This window comes from Balaenoptera physalus (assembly GCF_965194825.1).
Source record: "Balaenoptera physalus genome assembly, chromosome: 11".
Taxonomy (NCBI): Eukaryota; Metazoa; Chordata; class Mammalia; order Artiodactyla; family Balaenopteridae; genus Balaenoptera; species Balaenoptera physalus.
The window spans coordinates 70982069-70995257 of record NC_138896.1 but is presented as its reverse complement, the minus strand read 5'-3'; the positions used below and the strand labels follow the sequence as shown (position 1 = coordinate 70995257).

At 48.6% G+C, this 13189-nt stretch overlaps 1 protein-coding gene across 5 annotated transcripts in view; it reads left to right on the top strand.

Annotated features, from left to right (window-relative positions):
- The window catches only part of CDC25A (cell division cycle 25A), a 31287-nt gene extending 29954 nt beyond the window's left edge, over positions 1 to 1333 (top strand). For 4 of the 5 annotated variants that reach the window (XM_082411997.1, XM_082411994.1, XM_082411995.1 and 1 more), the window contains 2 exons: positions 507 to 818; positions 1131 to 1333. The gene's annotated coding sequence lies outside the window, so the exon portion shown is untranslated. The remainder of the gene's footprint in view (positions 1 to 506; positions 819 to 1130) is intronic. The other variant, XM_082411996.1, reaches the window with a different exon arrangement.
- The last annotated feature ends 11856 nt before the right edge of the window (positions 1334 to 13189 follow it).

Sequence of the window (13189 nt, the reverse complement as noted above, 5' to 3'; positions counted from 1 at the left end):
GGGGGAAGGAGAGGGCGTGGAGCTGCAGGCCAAGTGCCCCAGGGAGGATCACAGAGATAAGGTAAACTCTGCTGCCTGTGGCCGGAATGTCTCTGAGACCTTGATGAACAAAGGCTGCCCACACTGGGGCGGGGGCGGAGGAACAGCAGGAGCTGAGTGATCTCGGGCAGTTCTCAGTGACTGTGACCTGGCAGCAGGGGTGGGAGTGGGGATTACCTCCTCGATGATTCTAAGATCTTAAGACTTTGGCCTTTCTAATTTCCAAGTGATGACTCCTGGAAGTAGTGTAAAGCCCAGTCTAGGGCTCCCTGTTTGCACACTCTCAGGACAGGGAGCTCAGCCCTTCCGGGGGGCGCATCACCTTCCAGTGATGGACAAAGCGGGTCAGGTCTTCGGGCAAAGTCAAATAGCCCACCCTGGCCCCTCCGCCCACATTTTCTTTGTTCTCTCCTTTCGCCTCTGTTCTCTCCTTTCGCCTTTCTTTGTTCTCTGCCTTTCGCTTGCAGGCGCGACCACTGCAAGAACCGGAGTACGTCACCAGGTGGCGACGGTGCCCCAATGTTAGCCTCCTCAAGCATCTGCCCTCCAGCCTCTCTTCCCGGAATCAGCAACTGGGAGGAGTTGGGGGTGTCCCCCGGAGCCCCGCACCGCGCCCTGCCTTACAGCTGCATTCAAGGACATCCTGCCTGTCCCAGTGCAGGCAAAGCTGTGGCTTCTTTTTCAGGCTGCAGTTCCCAGTAGCCTAGTTTAAGCGTGTGTTTCATGTACCACACAGCAGGGGCACCAAAAAGGGAAACAAAAAGAGGAGGATTCGGGTGGTTTATCAGTGTATTTTTTTTTTTTTAAGATTTATTTATTTATTGATTGATTGATTGCTATGTTGGGTCTTCGTTTCTGTGCTAGGGCTTTCTCTAGTTGCGGCAAGCGGGGGCCACTCTTCATCGCGGTGCGCGGGCCTCTCACTATCGTGGCCTCTCGTTGCAGAGCACAGGCTCCAGACGCGCAGGCTCAGTAATTGTGGCTCACGGGCCCAGTTGCTCCGCGGCATGTGGGATCCTCCCGGACCAGGGCTCGAACCCATGTCCCCCGCATTGGCAGGCAGACTCTCAACCACTGCGCCACCAGGGAAGCCCTATCAGTGTATATTTTTAATAAATACGTCAAAGTAGTTATCATGGAAGAACAACTGACTTTTGTTGCGTTTCTCTATACTTCATTCGTAGTTTATTTTGGACGACACAGGGTGGAATCCATCTCAGTCTTTTCAATACCTAATTCCTTCCCTCTTGGATGGTTCTGACCAATTGCTAGACTCTAATCAAGAAATAAGAAGGCGGGAACTTCCCTGGTGGTCCAGTGGTTAAGAGTCCGCCTTCCAATGCAGGGGATGCAAGTTCGATTCCTGGTGGGGGAACTAAGATCCCACATGCAACTAAGCCTGGGTGCCGCTACTACTGACCCCGTGTGCTCTAGAGCCTGCGCGTGGCAGCTAGAGAAGCTCACAAGTAGAGAGAAGCCCGCGTGCCGCAACAAAAGATCCCAAATGCCACAACGAAGATCCCGCATGCTGCAATTAAGACCTGATGCAGCCAAAGAAAGAAAGAAAGAAAGAACAAGGCCTATGTTCCAATCCTGGCTCTGCCCTTAGCTAGCTGTGTGACCCCTGTGTGACTCTCTGGACTTCAGAGGTCTTATCAATAAAGAATGGGCTTGGATAGCACCCCCATCGCTCCAACCCAGGACTCCTCTCCCATTCTTGCACTCATGTTCTCACCTTTGCTGACACCTCTGGGGAATGCCCTTCTTTTTCCAGAGAATTCATTTATTTTTGTAAAAATGAGTAATATAATCATTGAAATTTAAAACTCAATTGATGGGTTAAGCTACAGATTAGACCCAATTGAAAAGATAATGCACTGGAGAAATGTGCTAGGAAATTATTTAGAATGTAACTGTAAAACAGGTATTTATCATACTTACACTGATCAGGAGAGTAGGAAAGAGGTGGAAAGAGAAGAAATAAAACATAATGGAAAGGTCTCTCTACATCAAATTTGAGTCCCAGAAGGAAAGAAGAGAGAAAATGGAGGAATGTTAATTTTTAAAGAAAGAGTGCCTGATGAAAAATTGGAATCCACAAAATCAAGAAAACCCCATGAATCCTAAGCAGAGTAAATAAGAAGAAATCCGCTGCTGGGCATGTAATGTGGGCAGAATACCAAAGACAAAGGATCTTAAGCACACACTGAATCGAAGACTAGAGCCCTTAACACAGGGACAACTCAGCAGCTGCTCACCAGCAACAATGGGAGACTTAAGACTCTGGGAGGCTGTGCACAACCTGTTGAAAGTCAAGTTAGAATGGTGTAACTGGCAAAACCACCTTGCAAGAATGAGAGTAAAACAAAGAGAATCACAGATAAACAAAAGAAATGAGTTCCCCACCAAGAGAACTGAACTAGGTGAACTTCTAAAGGATACACTTCAAAAGCATGGGAAAGGATCCCAGAAGGTCAGTAATGCAACAGGGGCCGAGGAAAAGCACAATAATAAACATACAGATGTGAGTGTGGGAACAGGGTAGGTGGGCATTGCTGGCTCACACGCCCCCTCTAGGCTGTGTGCTCCAGAGACCGGGGACTATGAATGAAAAACAGACAAACTGACTCTGAGGGTGCCCCACAGCATCACAATACTTCCATTCAAAATCCACTGCAGAATCTGCGCCACCCTATTCACTGGAGATTATTACTAGGGTTATTTCCAGAGAGAGGACTGGTCAGGTTAACGAAGGTAGCTCTGACATCTTTCTTTCAAGATATTTTTTAAGTGGTGTGTTATACATTATTGCAATCTTCAGTATTTTTCAAATACAAACAAGCAAAAAAAAGTGTTTTTATTTTGAAACCAAAAGCAGTGAATCTGGGGATCCAACAGTCATTCAGTGCTTATATTCATAACAAACACCCATGGCTTCAGGTTACAAAAACACAAAGGTTTTGAGTTGGCTACAAAAGAAAAGCTATCCTCCTGAGCCTTGTTTTAGTGTTTTTTTCTACCAATTAAAAGACATCTGGACTTCCCTGGTGGCGCAGTGGTTGAGAATCCGCCTGCCAGTACAGGGGACACGGGTTCGAGCCCTGGTCCGGGAAGATCCCACATGCCACAGAGCAGCTAAGCCCGTGTGCCACAACTACTGAGCCTGCGCTCTAGAGCCCATGAACCACAACTACTGAGCCCTCGTGCCACAACTACTGAAGCCCGCGCACCTAGAGCCCTTGCTCTGCAACAAGAGAAGCCACCGCATTGAGAAGCCCACACATTGCAATGAAGAGAAGCCCCCGCACCTAGAGCCCTTGCTCTGCAACAAGAGAAGCCACCGCATTGAGAAGCCCATGCATTGCAATGAAGAGAAGCCCCCGCTCGCCGCAATGAGAGAAAGCCCTCGTGCAGCAACGAAGACCCAATGCAGCCAAAAATAAATAAATTAATTAATTTTAAAAAAAATAAAAAATAAAAGACATATTTTTCAAAATTTCAAAAGTAATGCACGTTCACTGTAAAAAATAAAAACAGCATGGAAATGCTGGTAAGTCTCATTGTCCTTCCCACCCTTCTTCCTAATCCCACATCCCTCTGAAGAGAAAGCCCCTGTTAACTTTGTCATGTCCCTTTCTGGACACTTTTCTATGTATTTATAATATATGATATATGGTACATATGGATATGGATGTGTCATTTCTATTTAGATACATATACACACATATATCTTTGTATAAATATATGTATATATACATATTTGCATGTGTATATGTGTATTTACATATATATTACATATGTGTATATATACATATTACACAAATAAATATGTGTAGATATATGGATACATACATGCATCTGTATCTATATGTCTGTATCTCTCTCTGTCTCTCTGTCTGTCTCTCTCTCTCTCTATATATATATATCTTAAAATTTTTTTGATATGGCAATTTCACTTCTAGGAATTTATCCTATATAAATACTTACATGGGCTATATGTACAAGAATGTCCACTGAAGTGTTATTCATAAATATAAAAAGCCAGACATATATTATATCTATGTGTATATACATAGAGAGAGAGAGAGAGGAAAACAAAGTTATTTTTCTGCTGAAACGCATATCTAGGAGGTCTTGCATGTCAGAGTGCTCAGCCACGCTTTATCCGTGGTAGCGGCCCAGGCTGCCATATGCACAGAACAGTCATCACTCAAATGCTCCCCTAGGGCTGGATGTCTAGATTGTTTACTTCTTTTCTTTTTTCTTTTTATATTTACATGTGATGCTTCAGTGAACATTCTTGTACATATAATTAAGTGCAAGTACTTATGCAAGATAATTTCCTAGAAGTGGAATTACCAGATCAAGCGGTAGAGACTTTGACATTTTAATCAGTGTAGTCGAACTGTCTTCAACGCAGCCATGTTCATGTCCACTTCCACCCACTGTTTAGGAGCGTGTTGAAGGCCTACCTGGTTTCCAGGTTGCTGTCATCCTTCTCTTGGTTGAATCCTCTCCCCCAAGAAAGTGGGCTACTTGCCGTTTTCCAAACACCACAGCCACTTAATGTTCGCGTTCAGGGCACTCACAGCACCACCCCACAGAACACTTCTTTCCTGGGCCAAGTTTGGGAAACGCTGTGTTAAACAATTTCCACCTGCTTTCCTTATTGCAGGGCTTCTCCGAATCCTTCACCTGTGGCACACATTTCAGGAGAGGAGAGAGCATTTTCCAAACCTATTTGCCCACAGAGCCCTTCTTCCATGGAGCTGGGTTCCTGAGGACTGGCTTTGTGGACGCTGGTTTCTCTCCTGTGTGGCCATTCTCGCTAGATTCTCATGAGGTGGGGTTGCCCCCATTTCAGGGATGCGGACACTCGTGCTCATCGATGGGTGAGTCATTTTCGCTTACTTGGCCACCAAACAGCAGAGGTGGGAGTAGACGTTTGTGCTTCAGGTTCCAAGTCCAAGACTCTTTCCTGACTTTCTCCTACTACGTCCAAGCCCCCTTCCTAAGACCATCAGTTCTGGATCTGGGCTTCAGCTTCTTGAGCCCAGAAGCCACCTCTGGGTGATTGCAACATTGCTGAATTCCTGTGAGACTTAATTTCCTAATTTATGCAGGAAGCCCCACTTTCCCTCTCTTTCCTGGGCTCGTGATGGGTCCTGAACAAATGGTTCTGAAAAAAGGGAGAAGTTGGGACCACTTGATTTAAGTTTGAAGAGGAAAGTAAATTGCGCCTGCACCTGGGCGGAGGACACCTCCTGGCCACTCATGTTCCAAGGATGCCGGGTCTCTCCCTGGACACGCACAGGTGTTTTGTTTTCCTGAGCCCCAGTTCTAGATGAGTTAATGCTGTGATTCAGTTGAGGTTCCATCTCAGCAATTCTGAGCCTGGGAGATACCCTGTCTCTCCCCTACTCCCTGCCCCACACCTACCCTGCACCTGGAAGGTGAGGGCAGCTGGGCCGGTGGAAGCTGGTGCTCCTCACCTGCCTGGCATTTGCCGGCACCCAAACAACTGGGTTGGGGGGGAAGCATGACAAGCCTTGGCAGCTGCCGAGCTATCCAGGCAGGTAGGGAAGGAGGCCAGTCGGGGCTGAAACAGGGTGTGGCGACAGGTCTAAGAGTTGCAAGTCCTGCCCAGACATCTGGCTGTCTCGGGAGGCCGGGTGTGCTGACAAGTGTGGGCTGACCTGGAGCCCAGGCCACTAGGCACCTGATGAGCAGTGCTGGGTGAGGGAATGGGTGGATGGAAAGCTCACATTCATTATCTGCAAAATGCGGATAATAGCAGGGTGGTTTGAGAATGAAATGACAATACATATAAGGAACTTAGAATATTTCTAGCAAGTACTCAAAAATGCCAGGTCTGACTATGGTGAGTCCAACACAGAGGGTCCAGTTAGTTCATCTCTTATCCTCCACAGAACTCAAAAACAACAGACAAAATCAAGAGAGCAACAAAATCACCTAACACCAAGTCCTCAGGAAACCCCATAATGGAGCCCATTTTGTAGATGGGTAAACAGGCCTGGAGGGGCTGTGAGTCACCACAGATAACACCTGAGGCTGGCACATAGCAAGAGGACCTGGTCCATACCCCAGCTCAGCTGGTTCCTTCCCTCCCTCCACCCTCTCCTTAAACCCAACACCTTGGAGAAGGCTGCTGAGGCAGAAGCTGCCGTTCACAGAGGGAAACGAAGCCCTGAGAGGTGGGGCGGCGCCGACATTCCTTCCTCCAAGAGGCCTCCCCAGGTGGCTTCCACCAGACCGGTCCTCACTCCTGAGCCCACCTCCCACTGCCCCCTCCACTTACCCCGTCCCCACCCCGGTGGGGTCACCTAGGCCTCTCCTGCTCCAGGAAGTTTTCCCCCACCCTGACTCAGCTGCCTGCAGGGCTCTGGCGGCACTCCCACGCTGGGCGGCCCCGTGGAAGTGGAGGGGCCCCTTCCTCTTCTGAATGACTTTGGTGAACCAGAGAGACTGGGAGTTACTTCCTGAGGTGTTGGCCAAAGCCAGGAGACAACCAAAAGAATTCTTTACAGAAAGCTTCATCCAACAGCTATCACTGAGCACCTGCCAGGCACCAGGCACGTGGGCCCTGCCACTGAGAAACCTCAGTGTGGGTGTTCCTTGACAGGTGGCTCATTCATGGTGTTGGGCGTGGTGACCTTGGACGGCGCTATGGTGGCCCAGAGTGCGGACCCAGGTTTCAGGTCTTAAGATCAGAATAGTGAACTCTTAAATAAGCTCCAACTTGCTTCCTTCCGTGTAAGGGGGGTCGTCACCCTTAAGGAGCTGCTATGGCTCTGCCGAGCTCCCTTCTGCCCTGCCCCCTCCTCGAACAGGGCTTATACCGTAGAAAAACCATGGCTCTGTCGTGTCTGCCCCTATAAAATGTGCACATTGCGTGATGTGGAGAAAATGCCTGTAAGCCACTGGGCACAGAGGAGGCACTCCATACACAGCTTTATTTCTCAGCCCAAATGTTCATTTTCCTTTCAAATGCAAAATGCCTCAACTTCCCAAGCAGTTTGGTCTCTGTCTGAAGGTCACAGCAAGGTCTCACGTTCCGGTTTGCCCTGCTGGCCTTTCCTCCCTGCTTCCTGCCTCCCATGCATCCTCAGTGAGCCTCAGTGATTTGCCTGTTCACAGCTCTGTGTCCCTGAACTCTGTTCCCTCGCGTGAAACACCTTTCCTTCCCCCGCTTTGCCGATCCTTTTCACTGGGTTCGGTCCTCCTCCCCAGCGTTCTCAGGCCCCACAGGCAGCATTAATCACCTCTTCCTCTGCTCTCCCAGGGGCTTTTCCATGCGCTTATTTCATGTTTATCTTAGCTGCCATTTCTCTTATTCTCTTCGTGTTTCTCTGGCTCTCCCTATTCTCAACAGAGTTGGCCTTAGAGAAACTGAGCTGGGTAGAGGAGTTGTGTACTTTTTAGGGTATCATAGGGTATCAGAGCATGGAGAACGGGATCACCCCTGGAACCCATAGCTCAGCTGGACGCAGTTTGTGGAATGCTCAGTGTCAGACTCGATGACTGCTCCCAAAGCTGGTGTCCAGGAAGGAGCTGCATCGGGCCCCTCAGTATTGAGGTTCCCACCTCGCCTGGGAGTGGCCACATGCCAGTGAATCCTGCCCCTGAACGTGGGTGGGGCAAGGCCAAGAGGCTGTGTGTCTCTGAGCCTGTGCAGCGTGAGGCCTCCTTGGCCAGGAATCCGTCTGAGTACCTTTGGCCATCAGAAGTCTTGGATCCTGGCCCTAAACCCCCGTAGAGGCACTGAGGCTCTGCTGGAAGGATTCCTTACTCTTTAATTAGGGTAAACGTATATAGGTCTCCCCAGCCACCCAGATTCAGTTTCAGGCCAGGACACAGCACAAGTGGATTCTCTTTGGCTTCCCAGAAACTTTGAACATTCTCCTGTGTTGTGGACTCCCCCACTCTGAGTCCCACTCCTCCAGGTAGAAGCCAGACCTAAGCTTTACCAGCCTCTTTACAGCTGGGGCACCGCCTGGGCCCTGGGCGCTGCCCCATTGTTGGCAACTGAGAACCCAGATGGACACAGGCATCATCCAGATGCCATACTGTGTTCTGGGCAGACTCCTGGTGTCCGGAGATGAATCAGAACAAGCAACTCTAATAGAGCCCTGGGGAAAAGACTACAGTGAGGGGAGGTGTCCTGAGTTCTGGGAGCAGAGACTATGGAGACTGGCAGGGAGAGGCCCCGTCTTACTCATTTATTAATGACCCTGTCCTTCTGGCAGTGAGGTGTCCTATAAACTAAACTGGATTGAATGTCTGAAAACATGAGTTGGGGGACTTCCCTGGTGGTCCAGTGAGTAAGACACCAAGCTCCCAATGCTCCCAATGCAGGGGGCCTGGGTTCGATCCCCGGTCAGGGAACTAGATCCCACATGCATGCCACAACGAAGACCTGGTGCAGCCAAAGTAAATAAATAAATAAATAAATATTTTTTTAAAAAATGTTTTTAATTGAAAAAAAGAAATGAAAACATGAGTTGGAGGGAGTTGTGCCACTGTTTAGTTGCTATCTTAGGCAAATCACCACATCCTCAGAGCCTCTGTTCTCTTAATGTCGCCCTGAAGGTAGTGGGAAGGTAAAACAAGGCAATGCATGTAAAAGAGCTTTAAAAATGGTCAAGCACTGTATTATTTTTTTTTCCAGTGCATTTCATAGATTCTGGCACACTGTTGGCACTTGAAGGTTTCTGTTGACTAGATGAACAAACAAATGAATGAACAAACGAATGGATGACCGAATGGATAAGAGGCACTCAGGAAATGCTTTATTAAAAATAAAACATAAACAAGAAAATTGCCACTCTTGACATACTTACTATTAGCTAATGAGCTGAGAATTTCACACACATTCCCTCACTTAATTTTCACAGTAACCTTGTAAGATGATTACTCCCATTTTTTTTAAAATTAATTAATTAATTTATTTATTTTTGGCTGCATTGGGTCTTTGTTGCTGCGCGCGGGCTTTCTCTAGTTGCGGCGAGCAGGAGCTACTCTTCGTTGCGGTGCATGGGCTTCTCATTGCAGTGGCTTCTCTTGTTGCAGAGCACAGGCTCTAGGCACGCAGCCTTCAGTAATTGTGGCACGTGGGCTTCAGTAGTTGTGGCTCTTGGGCTCTAGAGCGCAGGCTCAGTAGTTGTGCACGGGCTTATTTGCTCTGCAGCATGTGGGATCTTCCTGGACCGGGGCTTGAACCCGTGTCCCCTGCATTGGCAGGTGGATTCTTAACCACTGCGCCACCAGGGAAGCCCTACTCCCATTTTATAGATGAGGAAACTGAGGCCCAGAGATGTTAAGTAATTTGCCTAAGGTCATACAGCTAGTAGGTAGCAGGGCTAGGATTCACACTCCAGGCCTTCGTTCTCAGCTAGTCGTTATAATCCCTTCTGCAGTATACGCACAGACATTTCCCAACCTAAGTCACCCAACCTCTCATTACTAGATAAAAACACAACTATAATCCACCACTTTGATGCACCTCTTTAACTCCTGTCAGGGCCACCATTTGACTTGGCAAATCCGGACAGCAAGTCAAGGATGGCAGTTCCTGAGAGGCCATTTCTCTGAAAAGGTCCTTGTTTCTACACTCACTGGTGACAGGAGTGAAGTCTTTCCTGCTCTCTGAATCCTTTTGACCTGGGGCCTACGTGTGCCCCACGGGTTTCCAGAGCGGTGCACCCAAAAAATCTCTTCCTGTTATCTCATCTGCACCCAGAGGCCGGCGGGATGAAAAACATCACCTTCCTCGTGGTAAAGAGCCCGAGGTCACTGCTGCCGCAAGTCCGCACAGGTATGCAAACTCAGATCTTTGAGCTCTGAGGCCAGAACCTCCTCTACCAAATGGCATGGCTTAAGATTTGAGCCCGGAAACTACCTGGGCATGGGAGAGGTTTATTGGAATGGGAGAGGGGAACTGGCTCAGGGCAAAGGGTCTTAGGCAGTCAGCCTTTGCTCAATCGATTCTTTTGGGGCCCTTGCAAGGGACAGTATGTGTGTCCAGGATAACAGCTTTGGTGCCTCCCTCGTGTGGCTGATGGAAGGACTCGGAAGTGGAGCAGGAAAAATACTTTCCCATACAGCGGCTGGGATGTCCCTGGGAGAGAAGGAACAGAGTCTAGGTGTGTCAGACATGAAGTCAGCCAAACCAAGGGGAGCCGAATAGCAGCAAGAATCAGGGGCGTTGGGGTGGAAGGCCAGTGTCTGGGTCCTCGGTTTGCTCTGACCGCTGTGCACATACAGAGGATGCTACTTTTGGACCAGACAGTGCTGCATCCATGGGGACATCTAGGCCTAGTGATGCTCAGGAGAGATGAGAAACCCCAGGACTTTTAAGAGATCTGGGTCAATCCTGTTTTCATTCTCTTCCCTGCTGGCTGCTTTGAGCAGTTTAATTTCACTGAAAGGCAAAATCCTTTAATCACCAGCTCTAAATCAAGGCATGACATTTGGGGTAATGGAGGGGGGGAGGGCCGTGACCAGTGGGTAAGGTGAGGCTGCAGGGAGACAGGGCCTGGGGAGGGGTCTGAGTTTGATCTTAGCTGCTGAGCTGAGCCTGGGCCTCCCATTAGCCCTTAGTCGCTAACAGTATTGGCTGCAGACGCTCCAAGGACTGGGGAGGAGAGACTTGGTAAATTACGGTTTACCTTTAAAGAAGGTAAACCATTTGGAAACACATGTCCACACAAGGGCATGTATGTGAATGTTCATAACAACATTATTCATAATACCAAAAACTGGAAACAATTCAGGTGTCCATCGTTGGCGAGTGGATAAACCAATTGTGATGCACCCACACGATGGAATAGTACTCAGCAGTAAAGAGGAATGAACTCCCGACACATGCTACGACATGGATGAACTTCAAAAACATTATGCTGACCAGAAGAAGCTGGCCACAAAAGACCACAAATTATATGAGTCCATGTATGTGAAATGTCTTGTAAAAACAAAACTTAGAGACAGAAAGCAGAACAGTGGTTGCCTGGAGCTTGGAGCGGACATGGATTGACCGCAGATGGCCCAAGGGAACTTTTTGGAGTGGTGGGAATATTGGAAAACTGGATTGTGGAGATGGTTGCACAGTTCTGTAAATTTACTAAAGCTTATCAAACCGTACACCTTAAAATGGGTGAATTTTTTGATATGTCAATTATAATATAATAAATACTTGAGGTCTTTCACTTTTGACAAGTCCATCCTGGAGCTCCCCTGTGTGCCAGGCTGGGAGTAGAGACCCTCCACCTCCTCCTCACAAGGGAGATGAGGGTTCTCCAAGAGTAGCCTCTGGACCACCGGAGCAGCAGCCTCTGGGGGCTTGTTAGCAATGCAAATCTCAGAACTGCTGAATCAGATACTGTGGTGGTGAGGCCCAGAAATGGGAACTTGAACTCCCCTCCAGGGGAGTGAGAACCATGGTCTAATGGAAGGGGGAGAGGAGAGCAGAAAGGTCATTGATGTTGAGCACCCACTGTGTGCAGCCACCGGACATGCCCGGAGTGATACCATCCTCACAGCAGCCGTGTGACATCAATATTATTGGCCCCATTTTTCAGACAAAGAAACTAAGGTTCAGAGAGGCTGACAGACTTGCCAGTTAACTAAAGGACAGAAGTGGGATCAAACAACCAAGTTTCTGACTTGAAACACACCTGCTGCACTTGTGTGGACCTTGTGAATGTGAGCACCTTTCCCAGCACCTGGAAGCCCAGGGAGGAGACAGGAGAATCGCAATAAACACAGCCCCTCAGGTTCTATCTTGGCACTAAGTGTGGGTATGAAGAAATAAACAGTCAGCAGAGCACTGAAATTGGCCCAGTATTTTCCTCAAGGCTGAGGCAGCAGTCTTTGTTTAAAGTTATATTGTTTACTCCCAAGGGACGAAGGGGTGGGGGAATTTGGAACTAGATGCTTGGATGGAAGCCCAGGAGGTCCTAGCTCAGTTCCTTGGGAGCCTGGAATGCACAGGGTTGGGGATATAGAGAGAACGGAACTTGGGGATCCTGGCCAGAGAACATGAGAGCCGCTGGAGACCCAGGAGGGCTGGTCTGTGGTTTCCAGATGCACAGATGACATCATGTCTGCCTGGCCTGCAGACACCAGTCCTGCACGGAGTGGCCCTTCCAAACAGTGGTGCCAACTTTGTCCTGGAGCTGCTCAGGAAACTGAGGTTGAGCTGAGGCCTCCCTGTTTAAACCCAGCACTGCCAGAAGCTTGGCTCAGTGCCCTACTTTAGGCCACCCCACATGAGGTCTCTTCCTGTGGTCTTTCAGTGCTTGTTGCTGCTGTCCGTTTGCCTTTGCATGGCCCTCCCACGCAAGGTTCACAACCCCTGCCTTTCCTACTCTGATCCTGTTGACTGTTAGACTGAATCAAATAGAGAAACTCTTCTAGCCCAATTATTTTTTTGGTTTTGCCGGGTCTTAGTTGCGGTAGGAGGGTTCCTTAGTTGTGGCATGCGAACTCTTAGTTGCAGCATGCATGTGGGATCTAGTTTCTAGACCAGGGATTGAACCCAGGCCCCCTGCATTGGCAGCACAGAATCTTAACCACTGCGCCACCAGGGAAGTCCTTAGCCCAACTATTTAAATGGGCAGAGAGGCTAGGGACTTATTCTAGGTAAAGGCAGGGCCAATACCAGAATCCAGAATCTCTGGCCATGGAGTTATTTAATAATAATAATACCTATCATTTGTGTAGAGTTTGATCATTTACAAAGCACTTTCATGTGTTATCTATCTCCCTTGACCCTCTCACTAACACTGTGCTTGATTTATAGATGAGCAACTTGGGGTTTATGGAACTTAACTGACTTGCCCAAGATCACTCCCTGTTGAGTGACAAAGCCAGCGCTCATAGCCAGGTGCTTTGGCCCCAAATGATTTGTGCAGCGCTTCATTCCTGATGATGTGAGCAACACCAGCAGCGCCCAGGGAAGAGCCAGGGGAGTCGCATGAAGCACAGCCCCTTAGGGTCTCTCTTGGAACAAAGTGTGGGTCTTTTTCTTGCCCATTGGCTGAACAGGGTCTTCTCCAGTGACTTTCCAGTCTAAACTGGGCAGGTGAGTCCCCAGCTTGAGCAAGTGACCTGGGCAAGAGCTTCTTCTGAC